General features: G+C 43.8%; 1 protein-coding gene across 5 annotated transcripts in view; it reads left to right on the top strand.

Annotated features, from left to right (window-relative positions):
* runx2b (RUNX family transcription factor 2b) overlaps positions 1-22,462 on the top strand; it is a 67,518-nt gene that overhangs the window by 4,395 nt on the left and 40,661 nt on the right. For all 5 annotated transcript variants that reach the window (XM_085937408.1, XM_085937407.1, XM_085937405.1 and 2 more), the window contains 2 exons: positions 26-125; positions 3,516-3,572. The gene's annotated coding sequence lies outside the window, so the exon portion shown is untranslated. The remainder of the gene's footprint in view (positions 1-25; positions 126-3,515; positions 3,573-22,462) is intronic.

Here is a 22,462-nt window from a genome sequence, read left to right as displayed (position 1 = left end):
CTCACTCCGTCCTCCTTCCTCACAGAAGCCTGAACGCAGCGCGCATTGCCATGGAGACCGCAAACTGATGATGTCACTCAAGTGGCCACGCACATAGAAAATAGGAAGTTTCCAACAAAAATGAGGTATGACGCAAAATATGCACTTACAAAATGTTCATGAACGTTATCGAAATAGTCGAACAGCCTTTATGATGAATACATTTCATTTTATTTTTCTTGAAAGTTATGTAATAGGAATAAGATGCCGATTTGAAAGATGGACTTTCCACGGTCATGACAATAGAGGTCAGAGAGGTCAAAGACGGTATTGCGATAACTGCCCCCACCCTGAACTCCGGCTACATCTCAAGTCATGTGGGTATTCTTCCACTTGGAAGACTAAGCTAGGCTGTGACCCCGCATCATTAAGGTTAATAATTTGCAGAGGGAGCTCCAGCAGCCACTCCACTCAATAACAGAAACCTTTTTTTCCTGATTATATTATTTAAGAGTAGTTTGAGGGCCATTTTTTTTTCTCAGTGGAATCCAAACGGCAACACCTTTCTTCACCTTTGCTATGACCTCTTTTAGATGACACATGCACTCATTCTCTCCATGTCATCATGTTATTTGGAGTGCGGTCGACGGCCACACAATTTTCAGAAATGTATTCCATAGCGTCGATGTCCTTCAAAAGCAATATTCACAAGCACCTTTAACAAAGACGCCAATGCTTAGCATAGGTTTCGCACACAAAAGCCATTAAAGCGGAGTTATTTTTGCCCAAATCCCATGCGAAAGGAGCGACAATTGCTCAGGGTGGGAGAAGCGAGTTCTAAACCTCCCAGCCTCCCTTTTGCACACATCCGTTGACCTGCCAGCCCATGATCCTACCGCGAAAGAAATCACACGCGCGTTAATCCTCAGTCTCATTCCGTGGCTGTGACTTTCACGCACGCAGCGATATAGAAAGTAATAGAATAGAAAATAATAATATGGGATCCAAGATCCTTGGAGACCAAGATTGCCAGTCTCCAATAAAAATACTAAAGGAACATTTGTTCTTGTGTTACACTTAATATAGCCAATATTGCCAAAAAAGGATGTACCAGTTTAAATCACAGTATTTTTATCTTACCTGTTGGGTCACCTCAGGTTCAGAAAAGGGGAGGGATGATTCACATGTCTCGACGTATGAAAGCTTAAGATTCACACCACTCAAACTTGACATTTTTTTTTGAGCCCCAGGAGGCATTTGAAGCTTTTAGTGAACATGAGGTTTACAGGAATAGCGTAAAGCACGTTAATATGTCACACCTTCCCTCGCTAAGCGATCAGAGGTGTAACCATTTACAGCATGGAAGGAAAGTGATGGGAAATGAAGTTGTTATATACGGCCAAGCAAACATAAGCGCGGTTTCTTTCTCCTTTCACAGACAAATCTCGAGTAATGACATTTTTAGCAGAGCTGAATTGGTCTTTAATTCGACAACTGTGAGCATTTCATTGAAATCTACATGGATTTATTTTGGATGCAATTCTAACTTTGAAGATTATGGCGATCTTGTTGGAAAAAAAATTGCAAAGCAGGAAACGTGGCCACAGGATCAAACAGATGGACATTGAGCTCATTCTACTCTTGAGTCAGTGTTTTTGTACAAATAGCTCTTGTGGAGATGCTCATCGCATCCCACTTCACTCCCCTACTTGGCGTCCTCGGTCATTAATGATGAATCAATAGCGTGGAGAATTACCGCTGAGGATAGTGCAGACACGCCGCTATGCAATAATTGCCCCTTATATTACAAACCAAACTTTGGGGTTCTAACATCACATGTACCCAGCCACGAGACTCATGTTATCCTTTTTTTTTTTTCTTCTAAATTTCATCAGCTACTGTCACCATAGGAACTAACTTTTCTCTCGCCTTTTCATAAGGGTAGAGGTATTAGAGGTAATGGGGTCATAAAGCAACAAAGGCAGATATGACATATGGTACAATCTTATTCTGAAGCTCTTTTGATGCTCTGACAACCTTTTCCAAAGATGTCAACCTTTTAAAATCACTTTTCAACTGATGATAAAAACTGATGTTCAATTGATGTCCTTCTAGATATCTACAATAATAAAGAATGCATTGATAAAACAGGTGGAAAAAAAACCCCCGCTGAGACTACGCCAAAAGTAAAGAAAATTATAAAAGTGATATATATATATATTTTTTTTTTCCCCAATGCAGGTTTTTCTGATTTCATCAACTTGATGCACATTCAACTGACAACGACAAATAACAGAAACTGTAGTTATCGAAAGTTCTGAACTTTTTTTTTTCTTTTTTTTCCGGGCTTTATAGCTAGTCATCCATCTAATATCAAAAGCCACCATGCTTGCGATGAGTTAACCGCAACCCACAACTGCAAACAATAGCTCGTCCTTGCCTCCACAATGTTAACAATCGCCATTTCAGCATCTAAGAATTTGCTAGAAAGGAGTTCTTTCACCTTCGTACGAGGACTTCGGAAAAAATGCATTTGAGGCCATATTAGATATTTTTCAAGAAAAGCTACTATTCACTTTACTAAATACCTTCAATACCTTCACCTTTAACTATGTCTGAATTCCCACCGAACCCCCGAATGAACATATTTGTCAAAATGTCAATTACAGCTCCTGGTTCCATCTCCCTTGGAAACAAGTTAGCCGATGTAATATCCTCCAAGGGCAGGAGTCGAAAAGAATGTTAATTATCTAGTCATTTCCGGAATCTTTTCAGATTTTTACTCATTGTGCGCCTACCTTTCATTTCTGATATATCAAAGTTATTTGAACGGAGGAGTGAAAAGACAAAACAAATTTTCCCGTCACTGGATGCGGTCTACTGAAGTGCATTTATAAGCGCCACCAAATTGCCTTAATTGTTGACCAATCTATGTTTCCTCCTGAAAGCAGTCAATAATATCAACATGTCTAATTATACTAATTGCTTTCTTGGACAACTTGCTAGGAAAAAAAAAAAAGCAATTTCCCATCCCCCTGCGTCTTGAGAAGCACTGTTAAGTAGCCACTCTATGATGCAACCAACTAGGATGCTTTGCGTTTCAACACTTGAACATGCGGAAAACTCAGCGAGAGATGAATACAGTTTGTACATCTGTAAAGCCACTCAAGGTGCATTGACCTTCTTTGGAGGGAGCACCAAAGTGGATGTGATGCTTGTTAGCGGTGCATGGGGAGGGTCAGGAGTGCTCAAATTAACACCTCTGTATGGTAATTAACAAGTAGCTGGATGATGGCAGTTAAGTGCAATCTGTATTGTTTGGAAAGATGACAGCGGTGGAACGAGAGGACATATAACGCAAAGATTTATTGTGCAAAATCAATGGATTCTAAAGTCACACGAAATAAAAATGTTGCGCAAGATCTTGTATAGGATTTCAATTTAAACGATAATAAGCATGTTTTGCTGGGGATTTTCTTTGGCGCTGTGTTTTTAATAATGCAAGCATAATAATTGTCTGTTTTCTTCTCTTAAAGCAAAAAATTGAAATGGCTTTGCCTGCCTTTACTGAGTCACCACAAGCACCGACAAAGGTAAGAGTGAAAATTATATTCACATATGTGTACCTTTTAAAGGAGTAGTGAATAGCGAGGAGTTTGTGGTTGTGTGTTTGTGTGGTTGAATAATGTCGTACATTTAAAGTGGCTTCACGTCGTAGAGGTAAGTGTTGTTATTTTGTATTGTGTTTTCAAAAGTGTTGTTACGGCGACAGCTGTTGTGAAAGAACTATGTGAATGAAGATGTTTTGAATTTAGCCTCTGACCAATACAATTTGAAGATATTTGAAAAAAAATAAAACCGATTAATCGGGTAATTCATTCTAACAATACATACAGAATATAGTCATATTTTTGTCACTCCAAAAAATGTATGAATTTAAGATGTAATATTTGACTGTTTCACAATACTTTGCCCTTCAATAGCTATTTAATTTCTAACCAGAGAAACATTTAGGAACAAAAACGTACAGAAGAAAAGATGAAATTGTCACCAACAGGGGGCAGCGTTGCTTGTCTCTTGATTCTATACTTGCCATCATACCAGTTACCTCATTAGTGTGAAGGCGAAGGCCTTCACACTATTGTTTTTCTACTTTATTATTATTATTTTTTTCTTCTTCTTCTTATTAAACTACTTATTCCTCCCACTTTTTTTAAACCTAACTACTCCCACATGCTTTAACCGATTCACTCCATTCCAACTTTAACACATTCCAAAAATTCACGGCACGTTTGCTACCATTTTTTTTGTTCATAACATTTACCGTTTTTGCGTAATTAACAAATTTGTTCCTTAAAATCCCCCATTCATTCTTAATGGCACATTCAACACGAGCCATTTTCTCGAGTGGGTTCGAATCTCACATGGCGGTTATTTTTTATTTATTCATTTATTCATTTAATTTTAACACATATTTTAATAAGTTATTTTATTCAACATCATCATCATCATTAATTTACCATTTTTCTTTTAATCATTTTATTTCTAATTATTTAGTATCATTCCACCGCATCAATAGTTGGTCACTGTTTAGCTCAGTCGGTAGAGCATCAGACTTCCCCCCTCAATGTCGTGAGTTCGAGTCCCACAATAGTGTGAAGTGTCTTCGCCTTCACATGCAATTTCTCCAGAAATTGCAAATTCTAGTTGCTACTATTATTGTTACTGTTATTGTTATTAATCTATCCATAAAAATATGCAGCTGGTATTAAAGCAGTAATACAAGTTTTTTACTCTTTCGAGATTAAAGAAGTCTCATTCAAACCAAAATCGCAATTCCATACAGATATTAATATTAAATTCCATCCACATCAAAGAAAGTATTGAGCAAATTAAACCTTTTTTTCTTCACAAAAATCCTTCTGCTTTCATGAAATGTTAACCTCCATGATGAAATGTATTGGAGTCAGCGTTGTGTGACCGTTCGCAAAGATACGGTTTCACTATTTATTTTTCACATAAATAATCACTCAGGAGCAAGGGGGGCTGTATTTATTTTCCATGTGTGAGGTCAAAAACAACTTTCATACCTCTCCTTCTCGTGTCCATGTCTTTAAGGCGGCCAAGCACAAAGGCTCTGTTTATGTAATCAGTCTACGCACCCACATTCACCCTTGTTTAGTGTTCTGTCGTTGTCAATCCATGTCGCTGCTTCTGTTCTCGATTGAAAGAGACTTTGACCTTTGTGACCTTAGTTGGGATTTGAGGAGGGGGCGGGGAAGAATAGATTATTTTTATAATTTATATTTCAAAGAATGTAAGCGGTACTGTGCAATAGCTCAACCTATTGCTGTCCCCACTGGCAGTATAATAGCAGCTCATGTAAATGATCACCCTAAAAGTGGTGGAATGACAATTTTGGGGGGGGGGATGATCAAACTGTCACTAGATAAAACCGCAGAGGTGCGCTGGGCTGTGTGTGAAAATTACGGCGCTCATTATCGTCACTTAAAAGCCGCTAAACAGCTAAAATTGCTGCCAAATTGGCCGTCCGCCCCCCCCCCATTGAGCAATGGCGCATCTAAGACTGTAATTGCGTTAAATTCGTCTTTACACGTCAGCCGTCTCTGCTCATACATTGGAATCTGGAAATCTGTTTCCAAAAAAAGCATGTACGAAGCTACTATATTTCAAGCTCGCTGGCTTCCTGAGCGTCTGCGTGGATTGAAAAATGTGCACATCGGATGCATGTCATCGCAGAGGAGTTGGCAACGCGCAATGACGCTGAGGTTTGAAACCCCATTAAAAATTGTCACTTTATTTAAAGCGGCTGCTTCGCCAGCGAGTACCACATCCTTCTGGAAAAGTAATCAAGCTCAGAAGCTTGATGATCGTGGTGGTGCTGAGGGGGGGGGGGGGATTAGGTCTGGGCCAAATGGCGTTCAAACTAAAATTGTCCCGGTTGTTAGTTTGCTTCCCCCAATGTGACGTGAGGGCAATGAAAGCTTTTCATTTTCTTGTCAGCTGAATTACAAGCGTCTGTCCGGCTTTCCTGCGTCTCTGGGAATATTATTGGTGAAGATGTAAAAGCTGACTAAACCATCATGTGCTTGTGTGTGGCCCCCGACCCTCGGAACCTCATTCGCAAAATCGGAAACAGCCACAGACGTGACCGACCCGACGGCAATTTCATCCTGGATGATGTCGTTTTGTGTCCCTGTGTCATTTTGCCATTTTACTCAAAATTAAGTTGAAGTCCCTTACCTGACGATTTTTGTAGGTCAGTCTCTCAAAAACATGGTATATTTCTTTCAACAAGGTCTGTTTTTTTCTTCTTTGCTCCCCCTCCCATTGGGTCAATTAAAACGATGAATCCTGTCATCTTGACGTTAATTAGCAAGAACAAAGAAGACAGGGTGTGTAGGGCGCACGCGAGCGACAAGTCGAAATTACAAAGTTGAAAGGGGATGAACCCTCCCCACCAAAAAAAGTCCTGCTGTGTTTTTTTTTTAAATGGCTACACAAGGAGATGTACAAAACAGGTCTAATTTTATATTATAAGCTCCAAACAGGCTGTCTTTACTTTAAATGCCTGCCGTGCACAGTTCAAGGAACAAATTCGCTTGTAAAACGTCAACGCTAATTTACCAGAATGAAGGGCTCGGGCTTTAGCTTTGTTGATGAAAATGAAAATCAAAAGAACATTGAACAGTCGGATCTCATTTGTACCCTGAAAGATGTAGCCATCATTTTTCGTTTGAAGTGGCCGTTTGTGTAGATCTTCAATGATCGCTTTTTTTTTTTAGGATGTATCCATGACTACTCATATTGTCATCGGGGCTAATTAGTACCCGCTAGCACCATTCATTTTTATTTTTAGACATTATTTATAGAACAATGCTCATTATTCGACAGAGCAAATAAGACATCTGTCTTCGCAGTGCATCTTTGGCCTTCTCGTAACTGCTCACCCCTCCCCTCACTGCTCCAGAGAAAACGGAGTAAACGACTGGCCCCAATTAACTTCAAAGAAGTGGCTCAGTTACTCACCCCTGCAAGCAGCCTATCATATTGTGGCCTGCTGTGAAATTTTCTTAAATTTGAAAAATCTAAAATGTTCTTCTTCCAACGGGGCCCATCATTTTAATTGCTTCTTAGTTCTTTCCCTGAATCACAGAATCGCCTTAGCTGTCAGTCCCGCTTTTACGTTTCGACATACTTTTGAACAGCTTCACACGTACGTACACAAAGTCAGGCAAACACACGGCGGCGTACGTGAATCGCTTTTGTCTAGCTCGTTCAACGTCAGGCCGTCCTTATAGCCTGCAGATGGTTGGTGCCCTTCCAAGATAAACCTCCCTTGGTGCCAGACGCGGAGTCCACGCTGGCTGCCAGCAGCCTCCGTGCGATCACGGTCTGCTTGCGTCCACCAACACTGCGACGCCGCTGCGTAGGCCCTCGCGTATTTCATCCCGGCGTATACTCTAGTTCCTGTTGTGCTTTTCTCAGCCAATGTCTAGAGATGAGTATAAACAAGCCTCAGAAACACAGCTGTTTATTGTTCCAGGTAGATGCAGTCAAGGCGCGCAGTGACAGGGGGGGGGGGGGGGGGCAAAAACACCACTGTTTATTTTATTTTGAGCTCCGAAGTGTGCCTGAAGACTGGCTGAACAGGATGAATAACACATTTAGGAGGAAAGAAAAGGCAAAAAGTTAAATAATCAGCACTCGAGCAGAAAGACAGAGGGGGGCGTATGGGAGGGGATTTTTGTCGGATTTTCGCAAGGTCAGCACAAAACAGCGAGAGCCCTCCCCAAAAAACATTGGTCGTCGTCGTGACGCTTGATTTCGGGTGAAAAAATATTTAGGAACCGGGCGAAATGAGGGAGAGGAAAAGGCGAAACCGTTTTGTTTTTGTCTATGAAAGTTAAAATGTTTGGCTTGGCCCAACGCCGGCTTTGCACTGTGCTCTTCTGGTGGGCCCAAGCAGGGGTCAGCTAACATCGCCGTAGTTACGCACAATGTCTGCCACCACAACTGTGGCTGAGTGCTCCCGAGGTACTCACAATGTTACAGTATGCTAGCAAAAGCCCCTTTCGCACAGTTTCCGCAAACCTGGTTCTTCACAGGTAACATTGGAGCTCTTGCCTTTCAGATCCTTACAATTATTTAATTCCAACACACCGGAAATGTAATTCCAAGCGGTACCGTTCACACGTGTAGGAACTTTTTCCTTCGACTTTGACATGCAGTGTGAAAGGGGCTGAGGACTCTCTGGAGAACATGGACTTGTGAAGTCTGTCTGGAGCACAAGCCAGGTGCCTTATCCCATTGCCCTGCGTTAGCACAAAGATCTGAACTAGCAGAACCTTGGCGAGCATCATCAAGTCTGGCGCACCAAATGAGATCTCATATCGTCTTACATGTTTGAAACTCTTTCGACATCTCTGTCAAATTTCGCCTGTTGTGTTCAAACCTGATGACTAAAACAGATAAACCGAGCTGGCCAGACACTAGTTAAATTTCATTGTTCCGATATCGTGCAGAAAGAGCGACGCCATACTCTCTGTCGCGTCGAAACCAAATATCCGAATCGCGCTGCTCGTAATTGGGTCACATGACCCGTGTAGTGTAAATCCAACCGAACGGACATGATACCTCATCCAGGCCCGAAAAGCTCAATTGGGCACAAAAACGTTTTGGCAACTTCCGCGTAATCAGCGCTAGCCACAGTTTTCAGATGCTATTTAGATATGCGATGCTAACAAATGAGCCTTAGACTCCGTGACGGTGTTTCGGCAGCCCGAGTCTGTTTCCTTCTAGTGGTTAGAGAAGCTTAGACCGTTTCCTGAGGCACGTTCCGTAATGCATATTCTCCCCCTCGGCGTGTAATTGCAGTATTATTGCCGTGAAATACTGCCGTACACAGTCCATGATTTCAGCGTTGGGCATGCCACCAGCTTGTAGGGACTGTTTCTCGGGAATCGGAGTCACATTTGGCTACACGTCTGGATCCTCTTAAATAATACAAACATTGCTCCAGCGCCATATTTTTCTGGACAAACATAGAAGGGAGCTATTATGCTCATTGGCTTTTTTTTGTTTTTATGGAGGGACTTTGGCGGAATTGAGCGTTGCTTGATTTGTAGTGGAACAAAAATGTCTTTGATGTTTTTGTGCGAAAAATAGTTTTTGGGTCTGTCGCTTAAGAACTAAGTTTGAGAAAAGGCTGCCAAGGGACAGCAGCTTTGTACTCGGTCAATTTTATTTTAGTGGGAAGAAATATGTAGTGTGGCCATTTTATGCTCACGAGTGTTGCTTATGTTGTTAAGGGCTCCTCCAATTTTGCCTTGATGACGCAGACATTTTAAGTCTGCATTTTGCTCCAAACCTTTTTTTTTTAAAATATCGAGTCACTTACAATTTTCCGCCTTGATGACGTTTGAAGATGCTTGACACCGTGGAGCTCCACATTATGAAAACAACTTGCAGAATAGCATTGGCGCCTCACTGTGAATTTATGAATCCAACCCCCCCTCTGTCCTGACAAGTAGGGACCGGACAGTTTGTCTGGCGTAACGGTGCGAGCCACAGGGGGCCATGTTTAGTTTGGATGTCACTGAATAAGCGAGGAATGTGAAATGAAAGGGGTTTTTTTTTTTTTTTTTTTTTTGGAGCACCAGTGTGAACAAACTGTGCTGTCTATACTTAGCAAAGTTGCAAACACTGTCTGAATCAAGAAAATAAAATCTCTGAAAAGAAATTGAAATAAAAAGTTCTATCCAAATAAAATTACATTAAAAATTAAATGAATAAAAATTTGCCCTTACGACAACACTTAAATGAGCCCTAACCTTAATGTGCAAAGTGCATTGACATGCGTACTTTTGATAAGACGATTCAACATGGACAATAGTTGCCCCACAATGGCTAGACCCCCCGCCCCCCCCCCTTTTTTGTAAACCTCGAATTTTCTACGAGGTAACCTGACCACTTGGCAGCTTCCTGTGACATCAGCCAGTCAAACAGGGGTGAGGTAAAGCAGCGACACTCGTCCAGTCACAAGGAAACTACAGGAGCAATCGGCCAGACCTTCACCTGAGGTGATGACTTCCACTTGAACTCTTGAATGTGGAGTTATAGTGATGCCCTGCAGATAGCGCTGTTGCTCTTATTAGAGCTGGTGCTAGAGCTGCACTGCGTCAGGCCTTGGTGGCTATTGACCACGTTTCTGGCTCCTTCTCCCATTTCCATTGGCTCAGCTGACATCAAAGGCTGGATTTACACTGAGTTATTGATCATCTGAAACAACCCGCATGACACGAATGAGGCTTAAATCGATGTGTTTCAATTACGTCAGGCTCTCATTCACTAGTTAGAGCTCTTTTTCATTCTTGTTAATAACTGTTGTCGCTCAATATTTCACACGTGTGAACACCTAAAGGTGTTTCAGGACTTTCCGCATAATTTGTCCAATTATCATGTTTGCATTTGCTTCTGGCCACGAAATGTTTTTTTGACTTTAAACAAGAATGAAATGGAATTTCTCCACATTGATGACTTTAGTGTTGCCGCGGCGCATGCCGTCACCGCCGGGCAATTTTTTTTTTCCCCCCCCCAAAAGTAAGACAAGAAAGTCACGGGCCAGATAGACGTAAATAAAACGAGCCTGGAGAGAAAGGGATCCTCCCGAGGGTAGTGAAACTTTCCACAGGTTCTCAGTGTTTATGTGAGGCTGGCAGCTCCTCCGAGGAAGTCTGACTCGAGCTTCCCTTTTGCTCCCGCTATCTCTCTGGACTTTTCCTCCATTCTGCACTTTTTTTGTGGACCAGGATAAGAAGGCAGAGGCGTTAAAAGCACTCAAAGTGCAGCCTGGGAAGGAGCCATGTTCCCACTTTATAGCCCCTAGTCACCGTTGCTCTGTTACCTTAGCCATGACACAGCTCTTTTTCCCCCCAATCGCCAGCCCAAATCAACAAAGCTTGAGTAATACTTTAAACATCCATTGCGTCCAAATGAGCCACAGTATGAACTGATGGATCTCATTTGATGTAATAAAAGTCATATTAAAGCTTTTGTACAATGACACATGGCTCCAAGACCTTGTGTCTACACAAATCCTGTCTGTGGTTCAAGAAAAACAAAAATATAAACACAAATGGCACAATAGCCGCCATCTCCACCGCCTCATCTCTCGTATTTCTGGTCTCTTGGCAGCTGAGGGTGTGAAGACCCCCGTCGGGGTGGCGAGTGTAACGGGGGGGGGAGTTGTTGATGGTGCTCAGAGTCTGAATGAAGACTAACCGCAATCTGAACCACTGTACTGAAATGAACTGTCAGTCCCATAGGTCAGGATATGATGTCCTGCAGATGCAGTAGTTGTCAGAAGGTTTGACATCTCACACTTCTGCTTGAAGCATTAAAGGGCTCAGGCTGAATGAGTAAGTTAGTCATGAAGAGATTCCCTCGTCTGGTAATCAGCTCGTCTAAGTCACTCATTTGCGGTAAAGCTCCACCGCCAAACTGACAGTCTGATGTGAGCGCAAAATTAAAAGGTTCTTCTTTTCACGCTGACCGTTTGACCACCATCGGGGAGTGTGGATGTCATATTGGACCTACTGGAATCCGTCGCTCAATTCAGCTCTGTGGGTGACTGAAACCCAAATCTTGACCCATATGAGAATTTTGATACCTTCAACTACTTTTGCAAGGGGAAATATTCTCCTGATTCTCCCGATAATACCGGGTGATACTTTCGAGTCGAATTGCGCAATATTAAGATAAGCGCGCGAGTAAGACGATTGCCGCCAAGGACAGGCGCGGCGCTGGTCTGAAAACGGGAAAGTCGTTGTTTATTAACTTTCCACTATGTCTCCCATTCGCGACGCCGCGGCGTAGACGGCGCTGGGAGCGTCAACAGTGGAGTCGGAGGATACGATAACATCACGTCTCAAGTCTGCTTTTTATGCGCCGCGATTGTCGTATCAAAAAACTCCACACCGGTGGGCCAAAATCAACCAATAATATTAGCCAGCAGATGTACGATGTGTCACTCTTGGCTCGCTCGTATTCAGCTGAGAGGATCATTCAGCCATTTTCGGTCCAACTCTCCGCAATGAAAGAGCATTTCCTTGCATAATTCCTAATATTTATTCATCCTTTGACATATTTTGCATGATATATATATCAATGTTATAGAGCGTATTTCCTCAATATTTACAAGACGATTTACTTTTTGAGCAACTTTACAGACTGAATTTATTATCAAGGCCGGTTTTGTTTTCAACAACCTTATTTTCAGAAACATCAAAGTTGATTTACAGTCTTTCCCCAAACCTAAAATACATATTTATGTTAAACATAAACACACCTCTTATTAGAGGGACAGCCAGGCCGGTGTTTAAGGAATCACAGTAAACTGTAACTTAATTTTTTATAGTCATCCAGTCAAGAACCTCTGAGAAGAATTTACGTGATCCATGATAGTTTCCCTACTGGGACCCACAAATAGGTCACCCAATATCAAAGGGGGGGATACAAATTGAGACATACACTCATAAAGGATAACGTATTAACACAATAGTCGGTATAAATCTGTTTTATACAGGCTACCTCTGTGTTCCCTCTTCAAAAATAAACGGCTTATATGCGAATGTTGTAGATTATTGTTGGACACACAACTAGCAACATCTATCATGGAAAGGAGGCAACGTCATATACCGCTGAGAAATATGTAATGGCTTTTCAACACCCGGCTGCAGGCGAAGGCATTTTAAGCACTGTTGTTTTTATGCGTCGAAATCGAAACCATACCATCGCTCATCCATCAACTCGGCCGCAGTAGCAACTTGGCTTCACGTGCAACGTTTAAATCCAGCCATCTTTCCTGTTAGCTTTTTGCAATAAGGCGAACCTTTGGAACATTGGCTTTGTGTCTTGATTTTTTTAAGAAGTGTGGGAAAAGCAAGCTGCCGTGATAGTTTTAAAAAAAATTGTCGACAGAATATGAAATTGCAGAGTAAGACTGACAATTTCACAAAATCTAACCTAATCAAATATATCAACCAATCGGATTGCGCCTCAAAGACACCGATAGCGCTTCAGGCCGCAACGAGAACGCACACAGAGCAAAAACACACTATTCACCCGAGGTAACGTAAGAAAACGATGGCATCGTCTTTTATAAGCATCAACGGAGTTCATGCTTTCAGCGGCTTGTGCTCATTTAGAGATTACAACCTCCTAAATCGTGAGCAGCGTGCAACGTGCTTCTTCCGTTCCAGCGAGCCGCTCGAAATAATCTGGAAAGTGCATCAAGTGCTCGCGCCGTTACAGCGCCATCAAAAGCATTGGATCGCAGTCCACCGCAGTAAATCTGCATGCTCACTTCCTCAGGCGAGGTCGGGGTCGATCTGATCAAAATGCATGATGGAGTGATGGGCCAAGTCTCCACATTGCACTTTGCCTCTGCAGGCCTCCTTACGTTGTTTTGCCGGGGCGGTTCTGCCAAAATCATCACTCTCCCTAAGCCGGGGGCGTAAGACTTGGTACTCAACGTAAATATTGTGGAAAAATAATAACAAAAGAGCATATTTTTTAATTTAAATGTATTAACTGTTGTGAAATTTGTTTTTTTAATTCTTTTATATTTTGCATAGTTGGGCCAGACGTGGCCCTCGGGCCTCGAGTTAGCAACTGGTGTCATTAAGGATGCCACAAGCAATTTAGACTCCCTTAGAAGGAGATCATATTCCTATGCGAGCCCATGTGTTGCTTGGCTAGCGTTGGCGCTAATTCAGAGTCCAGGCACCCGGTGAGCGAAGCGTAAAAAGTGAGCAAATCCCGAAAGGGGAGGGGGTTGGTCGTGCAATAAAGCAGGATAAAGAATGAAAAGTCTGCAAGAAGTTGTAACCATGAATCAGCTTAGTTCAGATCTGAGCAAGCCGTCTAGAGAATGAGATTTATGATGTCAAGAAATGTGGCATTGGGCGGCTGAGAGTTACTAATGGAGAGGCATTAACTTCTTGTACCTGGCTGTCATAGTGATACAGATCCCCTTTGCGCCGGGAGGAAAAACTAGACTCTGAGTTTTGAGCAGTCAGCGGTGGAAAAAGACATCCATGTCATCACTCTGTAGGAGAAAGTGAACGGCGTACTTCTTCTTGGAAAGAGGCTTAACTGTTTCGAGTCTGACCGCTCATGAAAAAGTGAAAAATCTCCAGAGTAAAAACGTCCCGCGCGATTAAACGAGGCGGCGCGCTTAGGGAAAGTGATGAATTTGACGGTGGCGCTGTGAAAACACATCAAACCCAAAATCTCTTCTCCAAACATTCCAGGACCCCTTTGAGCGCTCTCCAGTTTTTTTTTTTAGATTTGTTCTCATGCATATTATTAATGACATTCACCTATAAATATTTCAACATATCCATAAAATAAACAAAAAGAAGGCACTAAATTGACTCTTAGGTTAGGTAACAGTGGTAGAAATGTAATTTTAGCATTTTTATCAAATTTACTGTATATTGAGATTATGATTGCCCCATTCTTGCCTTTCACTTTGCACATATGTAAGGGGGCTCTCACCGGGCCCCTGCGGGACACCATTCGTCACTCATCGCTGCCATGTTGATAACATCCTCGGCGCTTCTGGTTCAAACACACACACACACCATGGTCGGCTTCCAAATACACACACGCTCGGTGATCCTTTTGTGATTCGCAGATGTCTAACAGGAAGTTGTTGAGAAGTGTATAAAGCCCGGTTTCCTTCCTACCCAGACGGGGTTGGACTCGGGCCAACGGCTCTCCAGCCCCCTCTGTAAGGCCAAATTGTGTACAATCCGCAAGTCCCAAAAGCTTAGCCTCCATCTCAACAGCTGTCCCCTGATGTATTCAGCCCAGCGACTGCACATGTGTCGAAAAAGTCTCGTTTCCATATCAAGATGGCTGATTAGCACGGCAGCATGCGCGAGCACGACCTTGAGGGCCGCCGAGGCAAAAGAAAGAACGGCGAGATGAAAGCGGGGCATAAACTCGGTCAAAGGCGGCGGCATCAATAAACAACAATGTCGCCCCTTGAAATATTCCGCTTTTTTTTTTTCATTTACAGTAGAAAGGGAGAGAGAAGAAAACGTATATATAATTGAATAATTGGCCTTCAGGTTAAATGCAGCTGCTTTGCGTTTTGGTGCAGTCGGGATAGTCCAGATGTCAGAATATTTTAGCTCCAGTATGCATCCTCTCGACTTAATGTATATTTCTTACCCGAGGACACGACTATAAAACACAATATTTGCCGATTTTAATTTACCACCATTTTTGTTTGATTGTGCTTGGCTTAGAATTGTTTTTTTAATATAAATATTTGCGATTCTTACTTTATGAGTTGCTTGCTAGTTGTGTAGGACAAATCCACCAATTCAGTTTAGTGTGGCTCTTCATAGCTGCTGCATCCAGGCCAAGAGTGACACCAAAAAAAGACCTACTCCTCACACGCTACTACATTCATCATACCCCAAGCACCCTCGAGAGTCATCCGATCGCAACGTATAGCAAAAGCAGGATGTCGTGAGCGTAGTGTCAGGCGATGGCCGACTGACAGTCGGCTGGAAAGTCGGAGAATGGGCGCCACTTTTCTTTAGCCGCTAATCGCCAGACGAAACATCCCGATGTCTGCTTGTTCTTCTCACTGAGCGCTTCTTAAGTTTGTTTGTTGCTCCCGACGAGCTTTTGGTGAAATTTACCTTGAAGTGGAGACAAGCTAGCCCGCGTTCGCGATGATTAATAATTGCTTTCACATGATCGCGTTGCACCAGTGTGCTATTAAATCACTCCGCCGAGGAAATTGATAAATGCCCCAATTTTGGCGCCACAAACATGGAGCAGAATTATAATAATGTAATCTTTGCCTGGCCCAATTTAAATAAATCATACCGGAGTGATATCAGAAGAGAGCCAAAGGGGTAACTAAAGCCAGCTTTAGTATTGACAAATGAAGGAGGGGGGAAGGAGGGGGGCGGGGGTAGGAAACTGACTTTATTTCATTTGCCACTGGGATGGTGCCTCTTTAAGAATGAAAACCACAAATTGCTCCCAACAATTCCTTTACCTCTGGAGCTGACCACTTTAAAATTGGCCCGGTCGGAGATTATAAATACGGCTATTTGATGGCTCTGTTATTACGCCCTGAAAAAGGGGGCGAGAGAGGGATTGGAGGGGGGGGGGGCTTTGCGGCTACAAGGACGGATGCTTTCTCTTGATGTGGCCGAGAGCTTTGAGCTTCCACGCCGCGCACGTTTGGTGTGCGGCAACGGGAGATGACTTCCAAATGGAGGCCCATGGTGCGTGCCTGCCTGCCGGCACACTCCAGTGTGAGGTGACACAAAAATGCTCAACTGTCACGAAACTCAGCGACAAGAGCCAGGAAAGAACCCGGTGAATTTTGTCGTAATTGGTAGAAGTGGGCGTAATTTTTATCACGATCGTTGATACAGTTTGCGAGCGATTTGTATTTTATGCATCGCCACCCGCAACAGTAAAAGTTGGTACGAGCCTCACAGGCATCTGTACCCATCGGTTTCCAGTAAACAAGGCGATTAACCATCTCATTGCGTTTCTGCGCAACGAGGTCAACACCAGAGTCACAGAGTCAAACAGCGAGCGGCCAAACGAGTCACAGCAGGGATCTTTTTACAATCCCCGACTTGACGGGAAGTGTTTTTTTGCTTGTTTTCCCTCTCTCTTTCTTCGCTTTGTATCTGGCCACCTTGCAAGTACGCAATTCGGCTGCTCTTCCTGCCGCTGTGGCTTGTTGCTATGAGGCTGACTCAGCCCTCCACGTCTATTCTCGGACCCTGACGGCTACGCCAACGCCATGACCGCCGTGTTTTGTTCACGTCGTCTTTTCAACCCCCCCACCCCCACCACCACCACCCTTCATTGCCGCTTGACCTGCCAACCGATGAGGTGTAAGCACACCACTTGAGGTCAACGAAATGAGTTTGTGTTTCTCTTAAGTGTGTAGGCCACTCCAGGGGAACATGATAGGGCACAAGTGCGGAGGCCTAACATAGAATTTAAGAAAACAAGATGACCACAGTTATGTTGATGTGTTCCTGCGCCTTTGGGTCACGACAAGATGTGCAGATGTTCTTTAGGGTAGCGGCAGTGATGATGATGAGGAACCACCTCATTACTAACCAGCCCGGATGTTTTAGGACTCCAGTGCTGTGATCCATGATTTCCAAGCATTGGTTTAAAATAAACAATAACAAAATTCCCCAGTGTGTATTTGGACCGTGTTGGACTCTTAGGATTAGGCTCTGCCCCATTTTTTTAGGTCAAGGCAGCAAGCCTGCATGATTCGACAGAATATAGATTCTTGCGGGTGTGTGTTGTAAATTGGGATATGCAGAATTGGACACCCGGAATGTAAATTCAGGCTAAAAAAACGAAATGCTGACTAAGCTGTTCTCGTTGAAATCCGATCCAATAATGCGTTTTGGGTGCAGCCGTAATCGAGTTTATGTATTTGTGCTGCGGTGTTTTTCCCACGTTATGTAATTACATTTAGCTTTTAACAGATTCCGGTAGCGTGGCTAACCTTCTCGATGCACTCTGCGGTGGATTCTTGGAGCACGATTGCAATGATTTGACTTGCGTACAAATTTGGTTTCCATCGCCACTGTTGAGTTTCCTCGTAAAGATGCGCTCAAGAGATTTATTCTTTTTCATTCTGGCACCAGTTGTCAAAAGACCTGCTTTCGGACCCACAAAATGGCCACCCAACCAATAAATATCACTTCGGCAGATTCTCAGAAAAGCTTTTCAAGTAAATACGCAGTGAAGAATCCTTCCTCAGTTTTCAAAGTGCCTGTCTGTGGTGCTGTCGTTCTCCTTTTTTGAGATGCGAGATGAATTCAAAGCGCCTCTTATATTAGTGGCGGGTGGCGAAGCGTAAACTGAAACCATCTGCCAGAGCGGGAAGGCTGAAAGGTAGAAGCGCTCGCTGTTATCGGTGTCCCGCCCTGCTTATTGCTTCTGTCGAGAGAAAATAACAAGACGGAAAGAACAAGGTATTGTGAAAAATAGCTCAAGGTATTATCTCATCTAAGGAGGATGCGAAAACCAACGGGGACTTTCAAGCCTTTTCACTGCAATGCAGACGTCAGAAAGAAATCAGGAACGATAAGTGGGAATGATTGATGGCTTGCCCGAGGATAGACGGGAGAGAAAGCGAGTTATGCTGACACAAAATGTTCATCGAGGTGTCGGCGTAGCCGTGCCGTTTGATAGCTAAAATGGCGGATGGATTCTGAGTTTGAAATCTTACCGACTACGTGTAATGCAATTCTGTTGGTTATGTAAGACCGAACATTGATGAATATCTGGGTCAGATTTGGTCAAAGGTTCTTCCTATTGAAGTGTTTTCATTTTAAGGGAACAATCAAATGTTTGAGAAGGCTAAAAACGATTTTGACTGGGTTGCCAAGATGAAGAGTACATTTCAGCAATTAGATCCATAGAAGCAGAGACTTTGCCAGAGACACCGACCACCACCCCTCCCTGAATTGAAACAGGACCTCCAATCCAAGAGCAACAGCCGCATTTATTTATTTTCAAGATGTTTAGCATGTCTAAGATCTTTGTCTCGCTGCACTAATTGCCCCTTCCGACAGGAAGACGCGGAGTCCATGCCTAGTTTATGTACAAAGAGATTTGGATCGGAGCCCTTAACTCCTTTGCTGGATTTTATGTAAAATATGGAAAGTATGAGCGTCTTTGACAACGCAGGATAATCCCTTTCTGTTTTGCTAAGGTCGGTAAATATTTAAAGTGCTTGCCCCGGCTGTAAACCGTCGGTAATTGCCCTGGCGTAATGCTGGCCGAGCAGTGCTGTTTGCCCGCGTTTCTCCAGGCCATTACATCATGAGAATATTTGTTTGGGAGTTTGATGAGGGGTCTCGGAAAAGCCGCAAAAACGCACCAAATTGCCCATCCTCTTTGGCCTGGCGTACACTCGATGAGAGGCTGGAAATAGGAGAAAGCTCTGCGTGAAAGGAATGTAATTATTGTGTGATGGATGATCTTTTGACGAATCCCGTACCGACGACTTGGAAAACGTACCGTTTTAAAATTATTGTAGAGTCGTAAATGGCGTGCTACCTCACTCTCAATTCAAGATTTTGTTCAGATTTTAAACACATTTTTTCCCCTTGGTAATAAAAATGTCCCATCCGCCCGTTTTTATATATCTCACGGGGGCGGCCATTTTGCCACTTGCCGTTGACTGAAAATGACATCACCGGCTCAGGTATCAACCGTCACGGCTCACCTGTCGTCTGAGTTTGGTCATGTGATTGGAACAAGCTGAGCCCTTAGGCACCATTTACAGTAAACGTCAACTTTGGCTCTTAATGTTACAGGAGAATTGTTTGGAATATTTAGGTTACCCTAAAATTAAAAAGAAAAAAAATATTCAAAAGCTTTGGAAAACCCAGAACAGACCTTTGAAACATTTCAACATTTTAATATAATCTAATAAATGCGCTGCAAAACTGCCAGCGCAGCCTCAGGGAATTATACTTTTTTTTTTTTTCGGGGGGTCTTGAAATCACGCAGACGCCAACAGTCTGCAGCGGGTCGAGAGTGGGCGAGCCCAGCCGATGGGGGCCACATGGATGAGTACGGCCTGGTGAGCCAGACAGTTACGGATCGCTTGCTTTTAATTAGCGGCTTCGCATGCAGCCCGTGTCGAGCTGTGAGCCCACCGCAAACGCACGGGAGATGTCACCCCCCCCCCCCCCCTTTCGGCTCCGGCACTACTGCAGCGTCTCGAATCAACACAATGCCCAATGTGCGCGCCAGACCCGCAGCAATTAGCTTCTAAGGTTCCCCCTCTATTTTTTTCCCCCTGCGCCGTCTCTCTTTTCTTTTTAATGTCAGAGCTTGGAAAGGCTCAATATAATCAAGTCAAGAAAAGTTGATGCTGTTTAGAATTCCATGTGTTTCCAGGGAGAGGGGGCGGCGTAGTGAGGCTGCATGTACCATCCTGCTTACAGTGTTTGGGTGGGCGGGAGGTTGGTGGAGTAGGGAAGGGGGGTGGGGGGTCGGCTGAGCAGACACCCCGGCTCCGGAGCAATAGACTGCCCGACTGGTGTTTCTAAACACTGCTGAAGCCGTTCTCCCGTCACTCAGCGCACATGCCGTGTTCCAACACCCCCCCCCCTCCGCCGCCCCCTTTACACGCTTTCCTCAGCCTCACTTATTATTTTTTTTCTTACTCCCCATCCAAGACTTTTCCCAAGTTTCAGCGGTTGATTGTCACCTCGTGTCTCAGGCCAAAGACCGCACTCTAAACCCTTGATGCTTTTTCTGCCGATTAGACACTTCAAATGACCCCGTGTTAACTACCTAGTCGTCATCAAAAGTGACACCTTAAATATTACTCCAACGGCTGAACTTTTTACGCACATAGGTAAGTTCTAGAATCCTGCCGATATGGCAAATTTAACTCGAGTAATCCATCAATGCATATTATGGTTAATCATAAATTAATCAGGCATAAATTGGGAGCCGGATGTTTGAAGGTCCTAATTGAGATTTTCCTCAATTTTGAAGGTCCCCAGATGTGCTAATGTATTCACACCTGCATGACATCAGGCAGGAAGTAAGGTCCTTTTACGTTATGGAGTTTTAAAAAAAAATGCCTCAGTGGATGCGACCGCCTCATCCTCACGAACAAAGCCGCGAGGGCGAATAGAGGCGGGCTTGTCTTCTGTCAGGCTTGCGTTGCGCCAGAAGGGGAAGCCTTTTCACGCCTGGCTGAAGAAACCCCAGCATGCTTGTATACGACCACTGTGGGACCACGAGGGTCCCGACCGGTTAAGAATAACAAACGCTCATATGCTAAGTACTCTTTTGGTTCATAGTTTCTTAAAAGTAATTCGATTTTGGGGCATTTCATGGATCAAAAAGCGCATAATCCTAATCATGAGGCCGACATGTTTCTTATGGCCCAATTCAGTGTTCGAACTAGTTGGTATGTGCTTATGTTATTTTCCTCCTTTTAATATAATCTCTTTAATATTTTTCATTCACTCGCGCGAGACATTAGCTGATAAGAAACTAAGTCGCTTAATAAGTTTCTTAACATGCTACACTTGATCAAAGTGTAAGCTTCAACTTCCTTCAACCCGCAGATAATGCAAAGCCACCAAAGCGCTCCAAAACAGCAACAGTTGCTTCTTCATTTTAATTCGTTCCTATCATTTGTCTTTTCGCTAAATCCGCCCTTCATCCTGGATGGATCGTGAGCCTCATTAATCCACGTCTGCAGTTTTAACAAATGAGCCCCCGCGATCATATGGAAACAATCTTCCTCGTGCCCCCTCGGAGAGACAGAAAACTGAGCCAAATAAAGAACATCCTTTCTCTTAAGGCTCTGTAATTTGTTTTTATTACCTATTAGGTAAAACACCTCATTTATCACTGTCAGCGCCGCGCACAGAATGATAGCTGTCCGCATGTAAATCAGCTAATGCCATGTATGGCTCAGAATTAAGTGGGCCCTTTCTTATGAAACGCTCCACTCTGTAGGCTCAGTGACCCAGCGAAGCCACCCACGACCAGACGTTTTCCTTTCGCCGCGCTGGAAAAGCCAGCGGGAGAACACAACTGATTAAGCACAGAGCCAACTGTGTTTCGCTCGGCCTCTGAGCTGATTGGAATTGAAGAAAAATGCAACGGAATCAAGTGTAGTCTCAAGTCATCATTTCTGAATCCATCGGGTTTAGTCTTTCCGTCGAGGCGCGTCGCACCCTCCCCGCTGCTCAGCTCCACACTGCACATCATAAATAAAACCTTTCAGAGTATATTTAGGCCGTCGCCCGAATATAACTGGCAACTTTATTTCTCACTGACAAGTCTAAATATTGTTTTGTCCGTGAACGCCTCATGTAGCGTTGCTTTTGCATACGTGGTGGCCTAGAGGGGGGGGGGCGTTCAAAGTCTCACGTCCGGCGCGCATCCGCCTGCCAGCTCGTTGACCGTGTGTCGGGCTATGCCATCACAAGCAACCCTGAACTTGCTACAGTACATTCGGCGCGATGAATGACCCGGCCGGTGCCAAGTAACACAAGTTGAAATTGACGATACGGAACCGTCCAGCACTTTTTGTTCGAGCATATCTGTCAGTCTGGCAGCCGACTCGCTCTTTTATAGCCGCCAGTAAAACGTCGAGAGGCCGTGGTTGCGCTCGCACGAACAATAGCAGGATTGTGCTGCTGCTGCTGCTGCTGCTCCTCTCTTTTTCTTTTATTTTTCAAGCGTTTGTTATTCTCACTCAAACAGGGCAGGCTGGCTCCACAAGCAGGGGCCGCCGCCGCGTCTCGGAACCCGGGGTCCACGCGGGCCAGGAAAAACCCGACGGAGCCAGACGGATTAAAAAAAAAAAAAAGCACAACGCGTCGACGGCTCGCAACTC

Source organism: Syngnathus leptorhynchus, chromosome 18 (assembly GCF_054491065.1).
Source record: "Syngnathus leptorhynchus isolate UIUO chromosome 18, UIUO_Slep, whole genome shotgun sequence".
NCBI lineage: Eukaryota > Metazoa > Chordata > Actinopteri > Syngnathiformes > Syngnathidae > Syngnathus > Syngnathus leptorhynchus.
This window is presented reverse-complemented; position numbering and strand designations above follow the sequence as displayed.